The 24,028-nt window shown below is 46.0% G+C and overlaps 1 protein-coding gene across 1 annotated transcript in view; it reads right to left on the bottom strand.

Annotated features, from left to right (window-relative positions):
• LOC306914537 (nuclear receptor coactivator 3-like) overlaps positions 1-17,858 on the bottom strand; it is an 85,093-nt gene extending 67,235 nt beyond the window's left edge. The window contains exon 1 of the mRNA XM_079491607.1: positions 17,822-17,858. The gene's annotated coding sequence lies outside the window, so the exon portion shown is untranslated. The remainder of the gene's footprint in view (positions 1-17,821) is intronic.
• Between the last annotated feature and the right edge of the window lie 6,170 nt (positions 17,859-24,028).

The following is a 24,028-nucleotide window of genomic DNA, read 5'->3' on the forward strand; positions in this document are numbered from 1 at the left end:
AGAGATTTTTGGAAGGAGCTGATGTGAGCTCCATACGTTATGAGACCATATGGTGCCCATTGTGCAGTGGGAGCAGGCATAGGACCAGAACACAGCTTCACTAAAGCTGTCCGCTGCATGCTCTCTCCCTCTCCCCCTCCTCTCGTTCTCTCTCTTTCCTCCCTGCTTCACTCTCTCTTTTTAACTCAATAAGTACCGCTGCTTCTTCTTCCTCTATCTGGAAGTGGCTTTCTGTCCTGGTCTCGGGGTCTCTTTTCATATCCAGATCACACCTCGCCTGCTCTGCACTGATCCAACGATGGGGCACGCCGAGAAAAAAATAAAGACATCTATCTCGTTCAAATCTGAAAACACTGACAGTGTGGCTGCCCATGTGCAACATGCACCGCAACAGGGGGAAGAGGTTAAAATAACTTGTAAGCCACGTGTCGGCTCTGAGAGAGAGATGCAGTAGAGAGAGAGAGAGAGAGAGAGAGAGAGAGAGAGAGGTGAAAACAATTAGCTACAGACAGTAACCAATCACAGAAACTCCTAACGACTGGGGATGCAGGCAGACGGGAAAGCCAGCGAGCGTGTATGCATGTGTGTGGCGTGTGCGCTCGCACGTGGAAACGAAAGCAGCGGCAGAGAGAGGGATGCTCATGGAATCGTGTTAAATCAGCCGACTCCAGTCCCCCCCCCCCCATCAACCGTTTGATGTGTAATGAGAGAAAACATTAGCAGTGAAAACGCCCCCCCCCCCCCACACACACACACACACACACACACACACACACACACGCCCCCACCCCCTCCTGTCGCTCAGTCCGACCCCATCGTTCCACTTCTATTTATACATACACCGCTCTTCTCTTCGCATTTTCCTCCACTTTAACAGGGAGCAGTTTGTGCAATCATGGCACACAGTCAAGAAGGCTGCATTCCTCCTGCCTCTCTCTCTCTCTGTCTCTCTGTCTCTCTACTGCTTCACCCTCTTTCCCATCCCCCGCTCCGTCTGTCTCCTCCCTCTCCACCCCTCCCCCAGCTCTTTCCTGCTCCATGCCTCCCTCTATCTCTCTCTCTCTCTCTCTCACTCTCTCTCCCCCTCTCTCACTCTCGACAGGCTATATGCAGCAAGGCACAAATTCATGGGGGAGAGAGTGATAGGGAGAGAGGAGGAGGAGGGCAGAGAGGGAATAGAGAGATGGGTAGAGAGCTGAAAGGGAGCAAAGTGAAGAGTGAAAGACAGCCTGGTGGGGAATGAATAAGGGAGGGGAGGGTCGAGTGAGATCGAGAAAAAAAAGAGAGAGAAGGAGCCAGAGAGGGAAGGACAGAGGGAGGGGAGAGAGAGAGAGAGAAGGAGCCAGAGAGGGAAGGACAGAGGGAGGGGAGAGAGAGAGAGAAGCACGATCTCACTCCAGCAATGGGCGTTCCTCCCCGGTTCCTGCGGGGTCAAAAGTTTACCGTGGTTTTAATTTCACCTTTCCGCAGCCAATCAGAGCGCGTCTCCGGCTGCTGAGGGGAACTTTGACCCACTCAAAGAATTTGACTGTAAAGATCTGAGGCGAGTGGCCTCTTCTTCTTCTCTCCCCTACACCTTTTCTCTTGTTTTTCCACTCAATTCTTTTTTCCCCCTCTCTCCACCTTTTTCCCAGTACCCACACACACACACACACCCCTCTTTCCCCTCCCCTCCCCTCCTCCTGCTTGTTTATTTGAAAGTCCTTGATCACAGAGGACGAGAAAGGGGGGGAAAAAACAGTGGTTGATCTACAGAGAGAGAGAGAGAGAGAGAGAGGAGCCTTCATTGTCTTGTTTTTCACTAGCATGCTTCATCTCTACCCTCTCAGCGGCAGCGTTCCCACTGAGACAGCGAGAGGGTCAAAACCGCAAGATCAACAACTCTCCTTGACGGAAAAAAAAGAAAAAACAATGCATGCCATAGTATTGACATAGCCAGAGTCTACACTACATGTTATGGCAGTTAATCAAAACACACACACACACACACACACACACACACACACACACACACACACACACACACACACACACACACACACACACACACACACACACACACACACACACACACACACACACACACACACACACACACACACACACACACACACACACACACACACACACACACACACACACACACACACAACTGCAGAGGCACACCCCAGTCACTCACAGTATGCTGAATGGTGGGCGTTTAAGTACTGTCTTTTTTTAATGTGTGTGTTTGTGTGTGTGTATGAAACAGGGGTCTATGGTGGTGCTGGGGGGGAGGGGGGGGGGGGTGTTGCTGCAGTTAGATCATAGCATCACTGAGGGGAGGGGCCACTCTGCAAATAGAGCGAGCAGAGTGGAGAGGAGGAGAGTGAGGATGAGAATGGTCGGGAACGGAACGGCGGGTAGAATGGCTTCCAGCCTCTTCAAATGAGGTGGTGTGTTTGTGCGTGCGTAGACCGCGTGCACACACACACACACACACACACATCTGTAGACTCTTCATCATTGTCTGTGTATGTACAGTATAGCCTCTTGTTACATGCGTGCATGTGTGTGATTAATTAACAGACATGGTTGCTAAAGAAGCTCCCTGTTGTTCTATTCTCTCCTCCACAGCACCATCGCTCCCCACTCGCCCGCCCAACCCCCTCCACCTGACTGCTGCGGTATTGGGGGGTACGCTACATGCACAAACTCTGGCACGCGCGCGCGCGTTGCACGCATGCACACACGCACCTAAGTGCAGGCAGGCACAGGAGGCCAGCAGTACCCAAATCCCAGTTCACGCAAGCATTCACACACGCTCAGCCAGTTGGAAAAAAACTCCCAAACTGTATACTTACGCTTACGCACAATACACTTTGTCACACTATAATAAATGTATTGTGAGGTTGTATATTGGGGCGGCAGTGGGTCAGCGGTAAAGTGGCCATTAGAGCGGCCGGATGGGAACCGCATGGTTCCCAGTTCGATCCCGCGGGCTCCCCCAGAAGTTAGTGCCGAAGTGTCCTTGAGAAAGACTCTGAACCCCTAATTGCTCCCGATGTGCCGGTTGGTGCCTTGCATGGTTTCCTCCGCCATCGGTGTAGGAATGTGTGTGTGAATGGGTGAATGTAATGCACATTCGCCCATTAAAAGTCCCAGTAGCTGCTGACAGACGGCTTCAAACAGATCACCTCATTACATGAATCCCTAATTCACACCGGTCCCATATGAATGCGTCCGTATGCTTGTGGAGGTAGTCACACCACACCACTCCTCCATCCAACTCCACTTTTTGCACACATCTCTGCTCTGCTCTGCCTATGACATAGGCTGCTTTTACCCACCGTTAATGTACTTGCACGACGTACAGTACATGAAACTTCATTATTACACAATACTTTTATATAGGCTAGCGCCTTTATTCAAGGCGCTTTACATTGTGCATTACATTCACCCATTCACACACCTATGCCGGAGGAAACCATGCAAAGCACCAACCTGCACATCGGGAGCAATTAGGGAGCCTAATACCCATTAACCACTGTCTCCCCGCTGTGAAATGCAACACACACACACACACACACACACACACACACACACACACACACACACACACACACACACAGTATGCTGCTTTGTTAGGACTGGACACTGTCACACTGTGCCAATGGGAATTACTTTTGTCGCTGTCTGTCTGTGTGCGTGCGTGCGTGTTCCCGCGGCAACGTGTTGATCGGCGCGAACTACCGATGTGGCAGGTGGATGAACCAACGTGGCAGGTGGACGAACCACATCGTCACGCTCATGTCATCATGATCCGCCATGCCCATATAAGGACTTCCCAATGCAACTACGGCCAAATATGGACTGTGTTGTTCCACCTCAATGTGCCATCGTGGCATCGGGTCAGATACAGAGATCTCCATATATTCCCATAAAAAGGGACAAGGATCTCCATATATGGCCATATCAGCCGGACGTATCGGGCTGCGATGTGAGGCCAGCACCTGCCTGAACCTCTAGTTCCTAAGTTTAAGTGGTGGTGACTCCCCCCGCCCCCTCATTCTCTCACTCACTGCTTAATTTATTTATTAACTCTTTTATGTTACATGATACAGCCTTCTGGTCCAATGCTTGTGTTGTGCACAATGTGCAGAAGAGAGAGAGCGAGAGAGAAGAGCCGAGGGTTGTTCTGAGCCAGTGACAGCTTGAGGAGGAAGTTAACGGAGCTAAAAGGTGTTGAAACACAGTCACTGTTGGTCTAACAAGATGCTATCATTGTGTATCCAATCCCCATTGTGTGTATGCAAGTCTTTTCCTCAAAGTAGAGTTTGTTTCAAAGCATGGAAGTTCATTTCCAGACTTGCAAACGTGATTGTGCTTTTCTTCTTCTTCTGGAGTCTACCTGCATCCATGTTGAAGGAGGTCCCTCCTTACACAACAGGGCATGTTTTTCCTGCACTGCAAATAATGGCACCAACCTACAGTATATGAATGAGGCATCAACTATATGAAATACTTATGATGCTAAATACTTGGTGGCAAATCTTTGTGCATTTTCGTGTCGTTTATTTGTCTTGCGGAGGAGATCCGCACACCATTTTAAAAGCTCCCAAAAATGTATTGACAACACAGCGGATATTATTTTATTTTAGCGGTATATTTGTCTTGCCATGTGTAAAGGCTGTAGATAACATTTGACTGTATACAAATCTACGTGGTAAATATTATAAAGAAAGTCAAAGGAGATATGTGCCTCATGCCATAAAAACTATCTTACTTAAAAAATAAAGTAAGTAAGTAAACTAGTGTCATTTAATGTCTCTCTCTCCTTCTCCCCCCCTCCCTCTCCCTCTCTCAAATCTGAGCGCTTCATTGAGCAACGCAGCCCTACATTTAGCTGCCAAACTAAAGTGGTCTTTAACACCTTGCCTGAGGGAGAGAGGGGTAATGTTACCTTATAGGCTAACGTTACAAACTAAATGGCCTGTTTGAAAAACACTTGAATGTTAACAATGTCTACTGCATTGCCTATTCTTCTGTCCCTCCAAATCCCAGTCCTCAAACCCCTCTGGCATGAAAACCAGAGGCCCCTCCCTAAACTCTCGCCTCTCTCAGTCTTTCCCCTCTCTTTATTTCTTCCCTCTTGTCCTTTATTCCATTTTACCGCTCCGGAAAAAGAGATTCAAAGAGAGTGTAGAGTAGTGGAACATTTGTGGAAAATCAGAAACGACATGTCTCTAACCCTTGACCGGTGCCGTGGCTTTGTTTTGTCAGTGAGTCTAAACTCTGAACACTCTTGAGCACACACGCATGTGCACGTGTATGTATACACACGGACACGCACGGCACGCACGCACACACGCATGGAAGCTTGTGCCATGTCTATCATTGAGGGGTAATCACAGAGCAACAAGTGCCCTCCCTCTTATTTAAACTTTACGGCTATAGTTCTCTCTGCGACTTGTATGTCATGAGACGCGTGACAAAGGTTAAATGCAGCAGTCACAAATTAGGGTTGATTAGTCAGTCAAATGCAGGACGCGTGTGTGTGTGTGTGTGTGTGTGTGTGTGTGTGTGTGTGTGTGTGTGTGTGTGTGTGTGTGTGTGTGTGTGTGTGTGTGTGTGTGTGTGTGTGTGTGTGTGTGTGTGTGTGTGTGTGTGCACGTGTACACATGGGTTTACTCAAAGTTGTTTATATGTGATGTCAAAAGGACAAATATAGTTTAAGTTTTCTTTCCTTTTTTGTAAACAAACATTAGGAAAGCTGAGAGGGTGACAGCGTTGGAGAGGAACACAACTTCTTAAGGTGGGACTAGTACAGGCCAGGGCAGGCCAGCCAGGGCAAGAGCCGATGATGAACTTTGGTAGAACTTTGGGTTGTAAAAAGCTATATCTGGGCATGATGTAAGTCCAAATAGTAATACTGTCATCTTTAGTTGTCCCTACTGTGCTCTGTGAGCGAGGAGCCAGAAGTAGTGATTCCATTCGCTCACATTGTACAGAAACTGAAACTGAAATAGGTCTCAAAAACCACACTTGTAGCACAAATAAAGTGGATTATTCTACCCATCAAAACAAGTGTTCAACTGTATTCATGTTACATTATTACAATGGGCGTAAGCACACACGCACACATGATGATAATATGTAATTACAGAAGATGAAAAATACCAAAGAAACGAAAGGCAAAAATCTGGAAATATGCTTTTCCCCCCAAAAAACCTTACAAGATTTAATTGACTAAAATCTCCATTAAAGGGATAAGCATAAAAAATATGGAAACCTGGAAAGTGCTTTCTTAATAATAAAATATACTAAAATATCGATATGTTCCATCACGATATGATACGATAAGAGAAGAGAGTACAAATATCACAATATCGATTGTCATTTATAGCATTTAATTCAGTCAGTCCAGTCCGCCTGCTAGCTTGCTAGCTAGATACCTGTGGAAGAACACTAGTGACCACAGTTAAAAGGTCACAGTAAACATGGCTTGCAGGTAAATTATTAATGACACCCCCATTTTCTTTGCACCTCTAAATCTTCGTCTCTCTCTCTACTTCTTCATTCTCTCTCTCTTTCCTCCCCCTGCTTTCTTTTTGGTTGTCTTTTGACCCTCTCTCTTGCTGTCTCTGTGTGCCCGTGTTTGTTTGTGTGTGAGTGTGAGTGTGAGTGTGAGTGTGTGTGTGTGTGTGTGTGTGTGTGTGTGTGTCTCTCTCTCTCTACGTCTAGTGTGTGGAGATGGTGTTATTTTTAGCCCTGTGAGATAGGGAAAGAGATCGTGCTGGGCTAGCACATACACTCCACAAGGGCTTTCTGGGGACCTGTCACAGACGTGCAAGTGAAAAATGGCCAGCAGTTAACACGTACCACACTTACGTATTACCAGTGTGTTTACGGTATGTGTGTTTATAGGCTATTGGAGTACAGTGCGAATATTACTGGGATGCTGCGATGAGCAAAGAAGAGTGTCAGTTGTAACTGGATGTACAGTTCCAACATACTGTATATGCGTACAGTCTGCACTAGTTGCAGAATAAGTGGCGTAGCTATCTCTAACCGTTTCTTATGGACTGTTTCCATAAGATACCAATCACGTTTTTTGGGGGGCGATCCCGGTCACTGATTTTTTTTTCATGACCGGCCAATACGGACTTTAATATTTTTTACTTTTTCATATACCCAGTTGCTTGGAAAACGCTTAACTGGCAACCTGGCCGAGTGGCCGTTTAGTTCGAGCAACACGCTGCACTGCTGCTGCTGCTGGAGTTGTTAAACAAAAACAACGTGGATGTATGCTTTTAGCGAGGTGAAACTGAAACAGCAAAAGTCAATGGAAAGATGCAAGTTGGAATGTCATCTGTGTGGACTGTGGAGCATATTATGGACATTTTCAAGTATGAAGTCGGCGAAAATATAGTCGTTCTGTGTGTAACAGGAGGAGAGAACGCATGCTAATGCTATTTTATGCAGCTTATATTTTTCTGGGACGGCGGCAGGGGAGGAGCCACCAAGGCTTTTTTGATCGGATTTGCGTATCGGTGAATTTGGCGACGGCCGATCCGATTAATCGGCCGATTTTGACCGTCCACCGATCAATCGGAACAACTCCATCTCTGACTGACTGCCTGTTCCAGTCAACCCGTCAGCAGCAGTCATACGCCAGTATGACCAGGTGAAGTCATCATTTATGGTTCGGCAACAAAGTGTCGTGCAAGGTGTCATTAGACAAAGGAAAGCGTAATTTTCACTTAAAAAAGGATTCAATTCATCTACACACTTTTGAATTGAAAATTCGGAAATAGTACGTTATTTACAACCATCACCAGTAATACTTTTGGGGCCGAACCATAAATGAGTCTAAAAGACAGCTGTCAAACAGTGACAGCCGACTAGATTCCAGGGAGCCGATTAGGCTTGCTCCTCCGCACAGCAGTTAGTTAGTTGTTTAACAGCACATTTTGATTTAGTCTTAGTCGCTATTTTTTGCCGTCCGAGTTATGTTCCGATAGGGACAGAATCGTAAATCCCCCCCCCCCCCCCTCCCCCAGATTCTGTACCTTCGCCATGTCTACGACACTTCGCGCGTGCGGTCCAAGTGAACACAACGAAGCGCTCCCTACCCACGTGGCGGTCCGCCTCAGCCAATCACAAGCCGCGCCTCCTACAGAATCAACAGTGGCAGCCTGTAGGAGTACATGCAACAACCAGTATCACCCTTCCCATCCAGCTTCCCTCCCCTGAACACAAGCCCATTTAATTGTGTTCGCATAGACGCCCAACGACCCACGCTGGACTCAAAACCATAACCTCCGTGGTGGTGGGCTAAGATTCAACTAAATCTACAGTTGATTTAGTGGACAAAACTATATTTTGGCAGGCCTTAATGGCATCGTAATCCCTGAATTATACTACCTGTGTGCCAAAAACAGCCACAGACGCGTCGTGTGCTTGTAATGTAGATCGTCTATTTTCGGAGTTCGAGAACTACACGTGGCCAAACAAAATGACTTGCCTTAGTTCTACTGGATCTCTTCTCCACTAGTCCCTAACATTTTCATCTAGTTTTATAATTTGTCGACGAAATTGTCAGTATATTTAATCATAGTTTTAGTCATCATAGCCTAGTTTTTATTTTGTTTTTTATCAGTGAATAAAGGTAGTCGACAGACATTTTTCGTCACCTGATGGGTCACCCGAGCAGGCCAGCCGATCACAGCGGAAGATGATATTACATCCATGGGCATCAAGTCCACAGTGAGTCTCGATTCACAGGAACTCAGAGAGCGAGCACCAGAAAACACACCGACTCCAATGAGAAACATTAACACAGGTGACACCCCCACCCCCCTCCCACACACACTTACTGGACAGCCGCTGAACATACACAAAAGAGAAAACACACAATTGTTGTCTTGTGTTGCCTCAGATCAATATTTAAATTCTGGCACTCTTTACCACTAAAAGAGAACATTCTGAAGTCACTGACTGTTTACTACGACTCAGATCTCTCGAGACAAACAAACCCATGGTGAGAGAGAATGAGAGGAATAGGGAGAGAGAGAGAGATAGAAAGAAAAGAATGCAAGAGAGGAAAAGCTGATTCAACCAAAGACATTCCCCGTGCCGCAGCTAAAGCCTGCATTTATACTTAGCTGTGCGCTGGTGCTGCGCACCGAGTCTGGCCGACTTACAAGCTCACCGCGCATCGCTCAGTGCTTACAGATCGGCTATTTTCAGCACGCACGGCACAATGCACAGCCAAGTGTAACTCAGCTGAAACGAAGGTTCATGTTCTCACTCAGTCACAGACAGGTGGGCAAAGGCAGTCATCTCTCCAACGACAGTCAAATGTGAAATTCAGCAGTTTGGCTCCAGTCAGCGGCCTGAAATTGCATCCTCGCATTTTTCATTTGGTCCAGTCCAGTCCAGTCCAAAATGTTTGTGTACAACAATCGGATTGGAAACATGCAAGTCCAAAAATACTGTGTGCCTGTTATACACACTTGTAACTACAGTCTACAACGGATGGATACTTAACCACAACTCTAGCATCCTTATTCATTCACATAGCAAATTTGCAGATCTACAAGATTGAGCTCCCTCTTTTGGGCAAATATTTAGTATCAAGGGAAACAATTAAGGGGCCTAGTATATACACTTGAAGGACTCCGGTCATTTAAGTATATATATATATATAAAGGTTAGTGTTTAAAAGGTTAGTCTGATAGAAGTTTTACATTTTAAGATATTTGTTGATAGAGTAAGATGAGACAGACAGGATACGAGGAGAGAGATACATACAGCATAGTCCGTCAGGAATGTTGATTGGAAACAATGAGGCACCGTTACATCCACTCGCCGGACAGCAGTTCCTGGAGAAGGTGTGACAGTGTCGTGCGAATAAAACAGACTGTGTGCACGGGGCTTTAGTATAAGCTTGAAGCGAAGTCAGGAGGCGATGCTGATGCCAACGGGTACTGAAATGTTGCTACCCAGCCCTAGTGGTAAGCTGTGAGAGACAGACAAACAAGCCCCTGTAAGACCGTATAATCGACAGCATGACCTCGGAGACGGAGGCAAAGAAGACCCGACCAATCAGACCAGGTGGGGGGAGATTGGTTGTTGGGTTAGCAGATTCGAATGTTATTGACCCATATCAACTAGTAATGTTATTGACCCATAATCCATATCAACTAGTAATGCATTGGAGCCAACTGGCTCTACTGGAGAGGAGACGTTGGTCACGTTGCCCGACTATTACTAATCCTAAATCGAACTCTAACCTCAGTAAGTAAACATAAAGCAAACTTTTTGTATAGCGTAGTTTCACAATGTTTTCACTTTGGCAGCAGTCATTTTACTTCCGCGTTTCCTAATTGCAGCCAGTAGAGCCTACTTGCTTCATTGCATGGTCTTGATGAGTAACCTACTGGTGATTCTGGGTTGATATTACCATTTGAAGCGGGTGGTGTCTGGTGTGGGTTGGTGGGGTGGTACTGGTGTGGGTTGGTGGGGTGGTGTCTGGTGTGGGTTGGTGTCTGGTGTGGGTTGGTGGGGTGGTGTCTGGTGTGGTGGTGTCTGGTGTGGGTTGGTGGGGTGGTACTGGTGTGGGTTGGTGGGGTGGTGGGTTGGTGGTGTGGTGCAGACATTGAAGCGGGTGGTGTCTGGTGTGGGTTGGTGGGTTGGTGGTGTGGGTTGGTGGGGTGGTGTCTGGTGTGGGTTGGTGTCTGGTGTGGGTTGGTGTCTGGTGTGGGTTGGTACTGGTGTGGGTTGGTGGGGTGGTGTGGGTTGGTGGGGTGGTACTGGTGTGGGTTGGTGGGGTGGTGCAGCGGGTGGTGTCTGGTGTGGGTTGGTGGGGTGGTGCAGACATTGGAAACGCCATGCCGACCAGCGTGGAGGTATGCTCGTGACACTGGACATAGTGGTAGTGGGGGGTCACAATAACGTCCGGGTTCAGGCAAAGTTGAAGCCTGCAGTCACTAGCTGTGCTCCAGCTGCTAACATTTACCTCAGAGTGTGTGTGTGTGTGTAACCTGTGCGTGTGGAAAGGGAGCTCCTAAAACACATAAACTAGGCCCGTCTTGGGGAGGGGATTTTTTTTACAATGGAAACTAAGTAAAAACACAGAACCCCTTTTTAACACACACACACACACACACACACACACACACACACACACACTCTTAGGGACCCCTTTAACAAGCATATATTACCTTACAGTCAGGAGAGCGAGGGGAAATATGAAACTGCGGCTCCCCCTCAGAACCCCGCCCCCTTCCCCCGCGAGGCTCAACAGCAAGTGACAGCCCGTGTTATTCTAACACACACACACACACGGGAACACACGCGGTAACGTCATTCGCTACAAATGTGACATGTTTCCTTAATGTTCTACCAATAAATGGTGACTCTATACGACGGTTCGTGTGGACCCAGTCCAGCCTGCTGAACTCTGTGTGCAGACTGTGCACCCTGCTGCAAGCCACATGCACGCACAGAGACACAATGGAACCAGAGCTACGTGCACGCACTGACAACCCAACGGAACCAGAGCTACATGCACGCACTGACAACCCAACGGAACCAGAGCAGTGTGCAAGCACTTACCAGAACCCATCAGCATCACATTCACAGCATGATGAGAAAGGACGTCTCTCTCTCTCTCTCTCTCTCAAAACATCGGTAACCACTGGTCCAGTACTCTCCAAAAATCGGGATCAGCAATCCGACCCAGAGATCTGCCACTGGTCGGGGCGTCAGGCTCTAGTGGTACCTGACCATCACTGCTCTGTGTGGTCCGTTCTACTCACCTCTGTGTGTTTCACAATGACTCATTCACATGTTCATTTGTGAGTGGGTGTCCTAAAGCATGCATCTCCACACCTATGACCCACACACCAGAGATGGAGTGCCGGACGATGTGTGTGTGTGTGTGTGTGTGTGTGTGTGTGTGTGTGTGTGTGTGTGTGTGTGTGTGTGTGTGTGTGTGTGTGTGTGTGTGTGTGTGTTGAGTCAATGCGTGCATCATGCAGCGTGCACCCCCCCCCCCCCACTCCCCCCGAGGGATGCTGCAGCCCACTGCTCTCCAGGGAGCTGGAAGTAAAGAGAGGAAGGGAGAGAAGAGCAGAGGAGGGAAGGAAGATAAGGGTATGAGGTGGGAGAAGCCCCAGGTAGCCTCACAGCAATGCACCATGCATCAGAGAGGAGAGAGAAACACAAAAGATCTCTCCTCCTCTCGCCGATGGACGATCCTCCTCTTCTCTCTCTCTCTCCCCCTCTCTCTCCCACTGACCAGCTAAATATTTTATCAGCTGGCAGAAGAACCTACAACCCCCAAGGCCAGGGGTTCTATTTTGTTTGTTTCTTTGCTGAGGAGGGGAGGGAGGGGGGCTGGCGTTTGTTCACCAAAACCAACCTCACCGAAGTGCCTTTGATTGTTCACTTTGAAGTCTCTCTCTCTCTCTCCCCCTCTACCTCCCCCCTCTCTCTCCCTCCCTCCCTCCCTCTCTCCATCCGTATGCACTGTGAGAGTGTGAGCGTGTGTGCGTGTAGTGCACTGCTCAGTTCAGAGCTGGATGAACGACCTTGAGCAGGCGCGCAGGGCTGTGTTGCCATGGCAACCAAGCCTCGTGCAACCAGTAACAGCTGGATGCAACAGCACTCCCTGAATTTTAGCGGGAGACGCCACGTTAATAAAATGACTCTCTTCTCCTCCTCTGCCTCCTCCTCCTACTACTGATCTATCTATCCACCCCCCCCCCCCCCCTCTTCCCGTCTGTCTACAGTATCTGTCTGTCCATCTCTCTCACTTACGCATGAATCTGTATTCGCAAGTCGCAACAAAAGAAAAACTGGTGACAGAGACCATTTGTTTTTTTTTGGTATCAGGCTCGTCCAGCCTTTATGATTTAATAATCCTTTAATTAAATAAAAGGGATGAGTAACTAAATTAAATAACTCACTTGCAAAAAGAACAAAAAACTAAACAAATACCACCGTACTAGGTGACCTGAAAAGACACTGCGTCCATGCAAATACAGACGGGCATGGGCACAGACACAGTCACACGCATGCATGCGAGCGAGCGTAACTCTAAGTATGTCCAAATCCGCTCACCTCTGTTATTTAAGTGCAGACTTAACTTATTTAGCCGGAGTGCTAAGATTTTGACTTAGTGAGGATTAAGTCTCAAATTAATTATGAGTAATGAAAAGGAGAGACACGGGAGGCGATGGAGGCTGAGGCAGACTAAACAAGAGGATGATAAAAAGGATGGACGAGTGAGAGAGAACAACAAGTAACAAAACAACAAAGAGAGAGAGAGAGAGAGAGAGAGAGAGAGAGAGAGAGAGAGAGAGAGAGAGAGAGAAAGTGAGACAGGCACTTGACATTCCGCTCACAGAGTAAAGCTCTCTGAAAAAAAAAAAAAATCAGGAAGCAAAGGACAGTAGCTTCACCGAGGCGTTCTGTGAATAAAAAGACGAGAGAGTTCCAGAACAGACTGTCCAGCCAGTCGTTCGATCCCCACCACTCACCCCAAAACGGTCAGTCTTCATTTAACTCTGAGAGTCCATTTGGTTACAAGAGTTACAAAATGGATAAATTATTATTGATAAGTTATAATTAGAAGAAGTTTACCATTCGTGTCTACTTGAACTCTGTTTAATGGGCTTCTATTTCCAAAAACAATAAATGACCTCCTATGAGAAATGTTACATGCTGCCGAGTTCCCTGATGGCAGATTTCCAAATATATCAGAATATACATAATAAAAAATGAAATCCTCTGAATGCACTGTGCATGTTCAATGACCGCTTGGCCAACTGGGTTTGTGCACCAGTGCATTGAAAAGTCAACAGGACAGGAAACAGTCCAGGCGATTTTGGAAATGTTCACTCACTGGTTAATAAGAATACTCACCCAGTGATGTGTTTGCTCCGCTACAGTGCCTGACATATTTGGCCGTTAGATTGCTTTTCTGTAGGAGCTGCAGCACAAGGGCATTGGGTATTTATGCTAATGACAAACTGCTGGCAGGGTGACAACATTCAGCGCTTCGTTCTTCTTGAATTCTGTTGCTGCTGCGCAGTCCTGACTTATGAAACTGAGTCAACTTCCTGGCTGCATGCACACACACACACACACACACACACACACACACACACACAAAAGCATTGAGAGCAACACATGGTCCTGTCACACACACACACACACACACACACACAGTCACACACACAGTCACACACACACACACACACACACACACACACACACACACACACACACACACACACACACACACACACACCCCTACTGTAAAACTGAAATATCATATATTGACATATATATCAAGTAATGTCAAACTGACAGTTTTATATGATGGAAAATGAAGGAAGCTACTCCAATCTGTGATCATCAGAAATACAATCGTTGAAGGTGCTACACGTTGGCATTGAACATGAGATCAGCCTTTAACACCCTGATAGTACGCAAGGAGCTTTTCCTCGTATATGGGTCAGATTTGTGGTTCAGAACTGCCAGCAAAACTATTAAATGAAGCTCATTTGGAAGTCAAGCCTAACAAATGAAGTAACCTAAATCCATCCATATAAAATTCATTACCAATGCTGATATTTTTTTAAAGTTTTAACCACTTAAAATCTAGTGACCCTATTCTAGGGGCGAACCTTCAGTTAGATCTACAAGCTGATCTACAAGTTCTGCTTGAGCTTGTAGATCAGCAATTTTTCACAAATAGATTGGTGTATAGCGACATACTGTACGTTTTAACAGCGGGCGAGCATCGGCCGACACATCGCCTAATCGCCCAGTATCGCCCGAAAATTTGAGTCTAGTCGGGCGGCGTTGCTCCGCCCACTTTGACCATCGCCTGTTCGCCTGCTATCGCCGGTAGTCGCCGGGTCCCATAGACAAATAATGCACTTCCGGAAAATTCGTCTGGCTGTCGTCCACTGTTATAACCTACTGGCTATTGCCCACTGTTATAACCTACTGATACAAATTCTAGAATGTGTATCAGTACGTTATAACAGCGGGCTCCTCTAGAATCTAGACTGAATGACTGAATACCCAAAAGGTCACACATTATGTTTGCAAACTGTGCATGATCCAACAGTGACAAAAAAGAAGAAGAAATAAACACCTGCAGACACCTCTGCTTTGGAGATGCCTCAGCCTCTGTGAGGGACAAGTGTAGTATAACGGAATAAAAAAATACTTACTCTCTCTCTCTCTCTCTCGTTCACTCTCCCTCTATCCCTCGCTCTAGGCCTCTCTCTCTCTCTCTCTCTCTGTCTCAGAGCCAAATCAATGAGAGCTGCAGAAGATTAATTCCTATTTAACATGTACTGACACACGGGAGTGGAGCCTCAACAACAACAGCACAACAGTTCAGCTCATAGTGCAGCTGTGTGTGTGTGTGTGTGTGTGTGTGTGTGTGTGTGTGTGTGGGGGGGGGGGGGGGGGGGGGGGCGGGGGATACACAAACACGGTAACACCACAGAAAGAAAAAGATACAGAGAGAGATAGAGAGAAAGAGGCAGAGAGAGAGAGAGAGAGAGAGGGAGCCAAAGGATGTGGCCTATTAAGAGTCCAAAACTTCCTGTTGGGACAAAACTAACAGGAAAAGCAAGAGGGGGAGAAGAAGAAAAACCGTCTGAACTGAATGAGCTGTGGCGAAGACGACAACAATGAAAAACAACAAAAGAGCAGGAAGGAGACAAAGACAAAAGCGCCCATGCAGGTAGAATTCCTGGGCTCCACCTGAGCTCCTCCCCTCGACAGAATCCCAAACACAACCCCCACCACCCGTCCCCTTACATACGTACCCCCAGTGGCTGACCCAGTCACCACCCAGCCACCCCCTCCTCCTCCCCTCTATTTGCCTTCTCCGTTCAACAAACACCATGCATCACTGTCACCGTCGCCCTCGTCCAGCCATTCATCCCGCCACCCATCGCGGCCGGGGTGCTGCTTTCAGGCCTGGGCCGGCAGCAGCCTGTCCACGTATCGCCTCCCATGGCCCCCTTCGATTTAGCAGCCCTCTCTCCGTCAACAGGCATGGTGGGAGAAGGGAGGAGGCGGTGGAGGGGACTGGGGGAGAGGGGGTGGATTTACGCGTGTGCCTGTGTGAGTTGTGTGTTTAATTGAGGGTTTGGGACACAGAGTTGACTGTAAATCTGTCAGGAGGGTGCTATGGAACAAGACGCAGGCTCCTCTCCGCCACACCCCTCCACTCGGGCAACAGACGGCCGGGTCATCCGGGAACAAAGCCGCCAACACGGTGCTAAATTTAAACACCTCTTTTATAATCATCTCAGCCTCTGACCAGGCCATCATACCACCACACACACCACCTCTACAGTCAGCTCTTTAAAACAGACATGTCTGTTTGCAACAATTCCCTACTGTTTTTCCCATTTGGTTTCACTAAGTGTAGATAGCCTACACAGTACTGAGACACATTAATAAAACCCTGGATAGCAGCATCACTATGTATGAAGGGATTATTAAAAGGTGTGGGGACATTTAAAGAAATTAGTGGTTTATTACCTCTACATTACACATACACACACACACACACACACACACACACACACACACACACACACACACACACACACACACGTTTCCTAGGCATGATGTCTCTTTAATGCACTCACTGACTTGAGTACTGTACAACCAACCAACCAGCATTGCCTGCACTACTACACTCCATTGTAGTTGCAGAGGTCGTGGCTTATCTATCAGCATTCGGGACCGCAGCTTGACAGACAGAGAGTCTCTGTATCGGCGATAGCACAGAGCACAACATGATAATAGCTTATGCTTTTTCCTAAATGCAGCGGGGCAGCCGGGGCTATATTTGTAAACAAAAAACGGCAACTTTTAAACATTTCAAAGGGTAATTTAAAACGTGGCAGCACAACACACACTCACTGTCCGACCGCGACTGAACGTGTTCTTTGCACCCAACAAATCTACTAAACATTTCTCCCCGTCCAGTTTTGCGACAATGTATCCAGTGCGCCAGGCTCAGCTGCGCGCGTGTGTGTGCGTGTGTGCGTGCGTGTGCTAGTACGGAGTCACCCACTGTGACACTTATCATGTGTAGCACTTCTTCTGCAGAGACGAACGAAGCAGACACAATTTGAGTGGTTACATGCATCTGTCATGTCCCCATCATGAGCATCTGTGTTAGGGTATGTCCATGTGCGACTGTGCGTGTGTCTGTTCCCCCCAAAGTTCCCGATGTCGTGTAGTGTGTGTGACGTGTGTGTGTGACTGTGTGTGTGTGTGTGTGTGTGTGTCCACTGTCCATTCGAAACACTTTCCTTTCTATGATCTTAACAAGCTCATGCCCGTGTTCATATTAGCTTGCCTTGCAAATAAAGTTCAAAACGAGCCCAACGTGTATTCATTTCATCGGTAACAACAACCAACCACGATAGAAACCAAACCATGTACATTACAGACTACGTTCCGTCATGTACTTCTCCGACATCATGGACATCACTACAGCAGCCAACTCTTCGCTGTCAGATCATGCCAATGAGCATGGCATGCACACGGTGCCACTGCCACTGCCCCCTACCCGATGCCAACATTGCATGTAGTATGTTTGCACGCACTGTCGTTAAGAGACGAAGTCTGCGCGTTTGCCCGTACGTACTACTACTACTCGCTAGCGGCGACCCGAGGGTTTAAATTGCAGAACCACAAAATGCAAACTAAATGCGAGCATTAACGAAATAGAGCAGGTTAATAAACCAAAAAAAAGAGCGAAACAACAGCGGTATGAACTTACCTACCGAACAGGCGTACCTCTCTGCCGGGGATCAGTAATTTATTCTTTTCACTATTAACTCTCCGCCATCTTCAGCACTGTTTGTTTAAATGGGATAGACTCCCGAAGCGCAAGAAGCCAAGCTTGTAGTTGTAGCGGCGGTGGGGGGGTTGCCGGGTAATGTAGTGAACGCGCGCCGAGCGCCGCCTCCACGGCCACCGCCTATCTACCCGGACATGGACTACAATTAAAGACTACGCCGTGCCGCCACCAGAGGGAGGGGCTCGTGTGTGCACTCCACTGTCTAGCAGCCAGCCTGCAGACGGCTGTCATGCGATGACATTAAAGCAGAGAGATGCCACCGCGGTGTTTATTTTTAGTTAACCTGGGGGAGATTTGAAAACGCAAACACCGCCTTGTTTGCAGGATCCTGCAGGCTGTTTAGAGAGTGTCTCTGTCTCTCACGTCACTGCAAGCAATTGTGTGTAGAGATGACGCATTTAAGTTTTAACTTGTAGACTATTAATAAGCATCAGCTGTCTCAGGTAGATAGTATTTTCTCATGTGATAATGAATCATGTGTTGATCCAAGATGACGACAAGGCTTGTATTATCTGTCCTGTAGGCCTATTGTATCTTCAAATATATGCATGAATCTATTCCTTGTTATGTAACTACAGTAGGGCATCAATATTCAATGATGCCCTACTGTAGGGCCCCTACAGTAGGCAATTTATGTTCAGTTTATTCAAACAAGAACAAAGAAGCCTATAATTTCCCTCTGCTAACATTTACAATTTATCATTTCTTTCTGGAATACTTTAGTAGCCTGAACTGATGGGTATTTTATCTAATAAAATAGATTTGGTTTTGGCATGATGTGAGGGTATAAAGTAGTTTCTTGTAGATTACAATAGTATAACTTGAATAATCTTGCAATGATGCAATCGTCATCATTATGTTGATTGTCGAACCAAGCTTTGATGTAAGTGATTCCAGCTCTGTACAGTAGCCTAGTGGTTACACTGGTTAGCCTACAAGCTGGTTATCTGGTTATCTACAAGCTCACAAAAGCATTGGGATGTGACACGTGTGAGCTTGTAGATCTCCATCCATCTTCCACCGCTTATCCGGAGTCGGGGCGTGGGGCAATAGTTCCAGCAGAGAGCTCCAGACTTCCCTCTCCAGAGCAACATTAGTAACTTCCTCCTGGGGGATCCCGGGGTGTTCCAAGGCCAGTTTGGAGATGTAACACCCCCAGCTAAAAAAATAAAATAAAAAATAAAAATAAAAGAATTACACAAATCTTGTGAGATCAGGATCCACAGATAAATACATGTGTATATCTGGCGGTCCTTCAAAGTCAAAAGTAATGCAAATTCTGGATCTTTGGTGCTGAGCCAAAATGCAAACAGCAAAATCATCAAAAGTCAAGGTGGCTCGCAACTCACTTTAGAATGCTCCAAGTCTTTTTATTCAGCAGCAGCACAAATCTGCAAAAATCTGGCGGTCCTTGACATTAAACAGTTTGATTGATTGATTGATTGAACATTTTATTAACAGATTGCAGAATGGGTACAAGGAAGGTACAGGTCAATACAAAAACTCCTAAGAGGATAAAACCAGAAAAAAAGACTTGTTTACATCAGGGTCCTCCATTTTCAATTCATCGAAAGATATACAAATATTCACATCTATGCAAAAAATATATATGAAAAATAATCAAATACACGGTTATATTATCAGTATAATGTCAAATCTGGGAATACATTTCTTACCAAGAATTTTCTTCACCAATGTGTTTGTAATTGGTTTATATTAAACCACCCTATGGGAATTTTTGACAGCTGCTGAAAGTTGGGGTACCATCAATAGCCAATATATTATGGCAAAATGTTCTAAATTTCATTATGCTTTAAATAGCATGTGACGTGTCAAACTAGGGGGTTTTCATCATTCTGAATCCATTCCAAGCATTCGTTTTGCACGAAAAACACTCCTTGGGCTAAAAACGGCCATAGACACTTGCCCAAATGTGCCCAAATGTTCTGTCCTCATCACATTTGTGATGACGGCTATGGCCTTTTTAAGCCCAAGGAGTGTTTTTCATGCAAAACTAATGCTTGGAATGGATTCAGAATCATGAGAACCCCCTAGTTTGACCCCTAGTTTGGCCATAGACCCCCTAATTTGGCCATAGCCACTTGCCCAAATATGCCCAAATGTGCTGACTTCATCACATTTGTGATGACGGCTATGGCCATTTTTAGCCCAAGGAGTGTTTTTCGTGCAAAACTAATGCTTGGAATGGATTCAGAATGATAAAACCCCCTAGTTTGACACGTCACATGCTACTTAAAGCATAATGAAATTTAGAACATTTTGCCTTATAATGGTTGTATCGTACCCCAACTTTCAGCAGCTGTCAAAAATCCCCCTAGGGTGGTTGAATATAAACCAATGTGGGATATGTTAGTAGACAGACACCTTTACAAACACATTGGTGAAGAAAATTCTTGGTAAGAAATATATTCCTAGATTTTATTAATATCCCCTGACTATTAGAAAAATCACACCCGTGTGAACTGAGTGGTGCAAGGTCTTATATAGCCTGATCAGCTGTGGTCTGACGTAATGTCAGTGACCATGGTAACCATGCTCACCTGTGCACGCACACGTACACAGGTACACAAACATAGATACAGACAAAGCTGGTTGTTGGAGTGGTTTACACAGGTATACACAAACATAGATACAGACAAAGCTGGTTGTTGGAGTGGTTTGCACCACTCAAAAAAAAGGGAAAACGTGTACTGTACAGTATAGAATAAAAATCACACCCGTGTGAAATGAGGGACGCTCTTATCATCGTACATCATCCAATAAAAAAATGAATATATTCCTCATGAATTCATTTGTCTCACGTCACTGAGATAAGGCATTACAATGCCCCACACTATACCACTTCTCGGTCATGTTATACCGACGCAAATAATATTAACCAGAATTATATACTGTACAAAGCCGATTAGCCGATTTGCTCAGACACATACTGTATGACGTAAATTCTCCTTTCATTGTCAATGGCAAATGTGACACGAGTTAAGCCCCTCAGAAATAGGGGGGGAGGGACTTTTACTCTTTTATAGGGGCCAGTTTGTTTAGGGATGTCTGGAGCCTTTAGGGCATTTGAGGTGCTGTGGTACCATGAGGACAGTGCTGCGTCCTTGCAGACTGGTGCGTTTTTCGGAAAAGCGGTGGAAAAAACGGCAGCTCTGAAATACGCTCCGATATTTGGGTCTGAAAACACAGCAGTGTGCACCTTTAGGCACAGTTTTACTAAGAGTTAAGATAGGAATAAGGCTAGGTTTAAACGTTTAGGCATAGTTTACTGAGGTTACGTTCAGAGACCATTCTACCATTCACAGCCTATTTCTCAGCCAAATGTTATCAGACGTATTTTTTAGACTGGCCTACAGCATAAATAGCGATCATTTGCAGACAGCATTAGCTTTAACTTTAGAATTGTTTAGTACTCTCAGACACAGGTGGTTGTTAAGGTCGCTATGATGAGCAGCTACTGTACATTGAGGGGGTGGGGGTCCTGTCTGCACTGCAAGCTAGTAGTGTTGAGTTGAGTCAAGTTGACCCAGGTCCATGCCGTGGAATAAAAGATAATGGCAAACAGACCATCTGTCAAGCATTTATTTTCCTATTGCAGCCTTTTTGAGGGAAGATAGGACTGCAACTATGGGGTGTCAGTGGCTCAGGGGTAGAGTGACCGGAAGGGAATTGCAAGGTTCCCAGTTCGATCCCAGGCTTCCCCAGAGCAGTGACCACCGCGGCATGTTGTAGTTATCTGTGGTCACCTCTTTACCAAAAACTGGACTATGAATAGGCCTTAAGTGTCAAAGTGTCCTTGTGCAAGACTCTGAAGCCTTTCCTCTGCCAATGGTGTATGAATGTGTGTATGAATGTGTGAATGTAATGCTATGTAATGCTATGTAAAGCGCTTTGGATAAAAGTGTATACACCAAATACACCATTTACCATTTTGCAACTATCGATTATCTTCTATTGATTACTTTTTACATTAATCTAATAATTCAGAAGGGTGGTTTTTGGGCTAATCAAAAAAATCTTTATATATATATCTACGAATCAACGTGAATTTATTTCAATCAATTAATCTCATTAACCACTTAAGCCCCAAACGAAGCTGTGAGCTTGTAGACTTTTGTATTTTGTATTATTATATTAGATTATCTATTATTATTATTATCAATTATGTTTTATAAACGATTAAATATATTATTTCAATGAAAGCCCTAGAAGAATCTATTCAGCAAAATGTATAAGTGCAGAAGAGGATTCTGCGATGCAGGCGTAAGGAACTGGCGGGGGACCCTGGCACACAGAGACCACCTATCTCTAATAGATGAAGCCCATATGTGGGCTCCATATGCGAGCTGGCAGGCTGGGTGTGGCATGGTGGCCTATATGGACTGGGGCACGTCAACGCAGAACCCGCACTCCTGCCAACATACGTACTGTATACTAGACAGAGAGAGAGATGGCACCAAATCCATCACCATGGTGATACCAGGCAGGCAACACGGAGACAGATACAACAGACACAAAAATGCACGCACGTACACACACACACACACACACACACACACACACACACACACACACACACGCGCGCGCGCGCGCGCGCGCGCACGCACGCACGAACACACACACACACACACAACACACACACACACACACACACACACACACACACACACACACACACACACACACACACACACACACACACACACACACACACACACACACACACACACACACATGCTGTATTACTGTACTTGTGAGGACATATAGGACATATGACATAAAGCATTTTTATCCCTATAAACCCTGCAGCAAGTTGCTTTTTGGTGCCGCACACCGAAATGAGCAGATCTACTGTACAATCATAGCCAATGAGTCACACTGATAAGATAAGATTGGACCCTTATTGATCCTGCTGAATTCAATTGCCAAAGACAAATCAGACAAATCACATTGGACATAATTCCAACCCCAACCCCCTATGTTTTTTTTTAAATTACCCTCGCCCTGCCTGGCCTTTGACTCTCAATCAATCAGGTCAAGAAACTTGACAGGAAATGAAAAGGAAGAATTCCAGCAGGATAATCTTCAAGCTTGTAGATCTGCTACCTTTTATGTTTTGGAATTTGAATCCTGAAAAGTTAAGGCTTTGGACATATGAGGTTTCCAACCGACAGACTTTATAATTGTGATGATCACAGATCAGATATCAAAGTGATCCCAATGCTGTTTGTTTTTGTTTTTTAACTATACCCAAGTTGGGACAAATTGAGAATGCAATCGTGTGCAACCTGTTGTACCCATTGTCAGTGTATACCCGTTGTACCAGCCCAGTGGCCTTGTGGTTAGAGTGTCCGCCCTGAGACTGGGAGGTCGGGGTTCGATCCCTGGCCGGGTCATACCAAAGACTCTTAAAATGGGACCCAGTGCCTCCCTGCGAGACACTCAGCATCAAGGGTTGGATTGGGGGTAAGTCCCTGTGACATACTAGCGTCATGTCCAGGTGGTGTACTTGTACATCAAGCTGCCTCACGCAGGAGATAGGCTCCTGCCCTATGGGCCTCATGGCTCAGCAAGGCTACTTAAATGTTTTTTTTTTGTGGCTTTCGCCTTTATTTTATATATTTTATGGAGGGACAGACAGTAGGCTGACAGGAAATGGGGAGAGAGATGGGGGGGAAGACATGCAGTAAAGGCCGTCGGGATCGGGAGTCAAACCCGCGGCACACTGCCAGACTGGATTACCAGCCAAGGTGCCTGGACCACTGAGCCACGGCTCAGTGGTCGATCGGCGCAGTCGATCGGTCAGAGTTTATTATTTTGTATATTGCCGTTTAGGATTTTTACTGCTATTTTTCAGAACTGTACACTATTTTACAATGTTCACTTTACTGCCACCACTGCAATAACTGTGACTCTGCTATTTATTACTATGTATATTATAGACTGCATGTATACAGTATGTATATACACACATTATAGACTGTATGGGATACTGTGTTGAAGAGTCTGAAGGAAACTTACACTATATTTGATACTGTGAAACGGAATGGTTCATTTGGCCCATACATACACGTAATACATTATTCGTAACTGGAGAAAATGGTT

Source organism: Electrona antarctica (genome assembly GCF_951216825.1).
Source record: "Electrona antarctica genome assembly, chromosome: 2".
Lineage (NCBI taxonomy): Eukaryota > Metazoa > Chordata > Actinopteri > Myctophiformes > Myctophidae > Electrona > Electrona antarctica.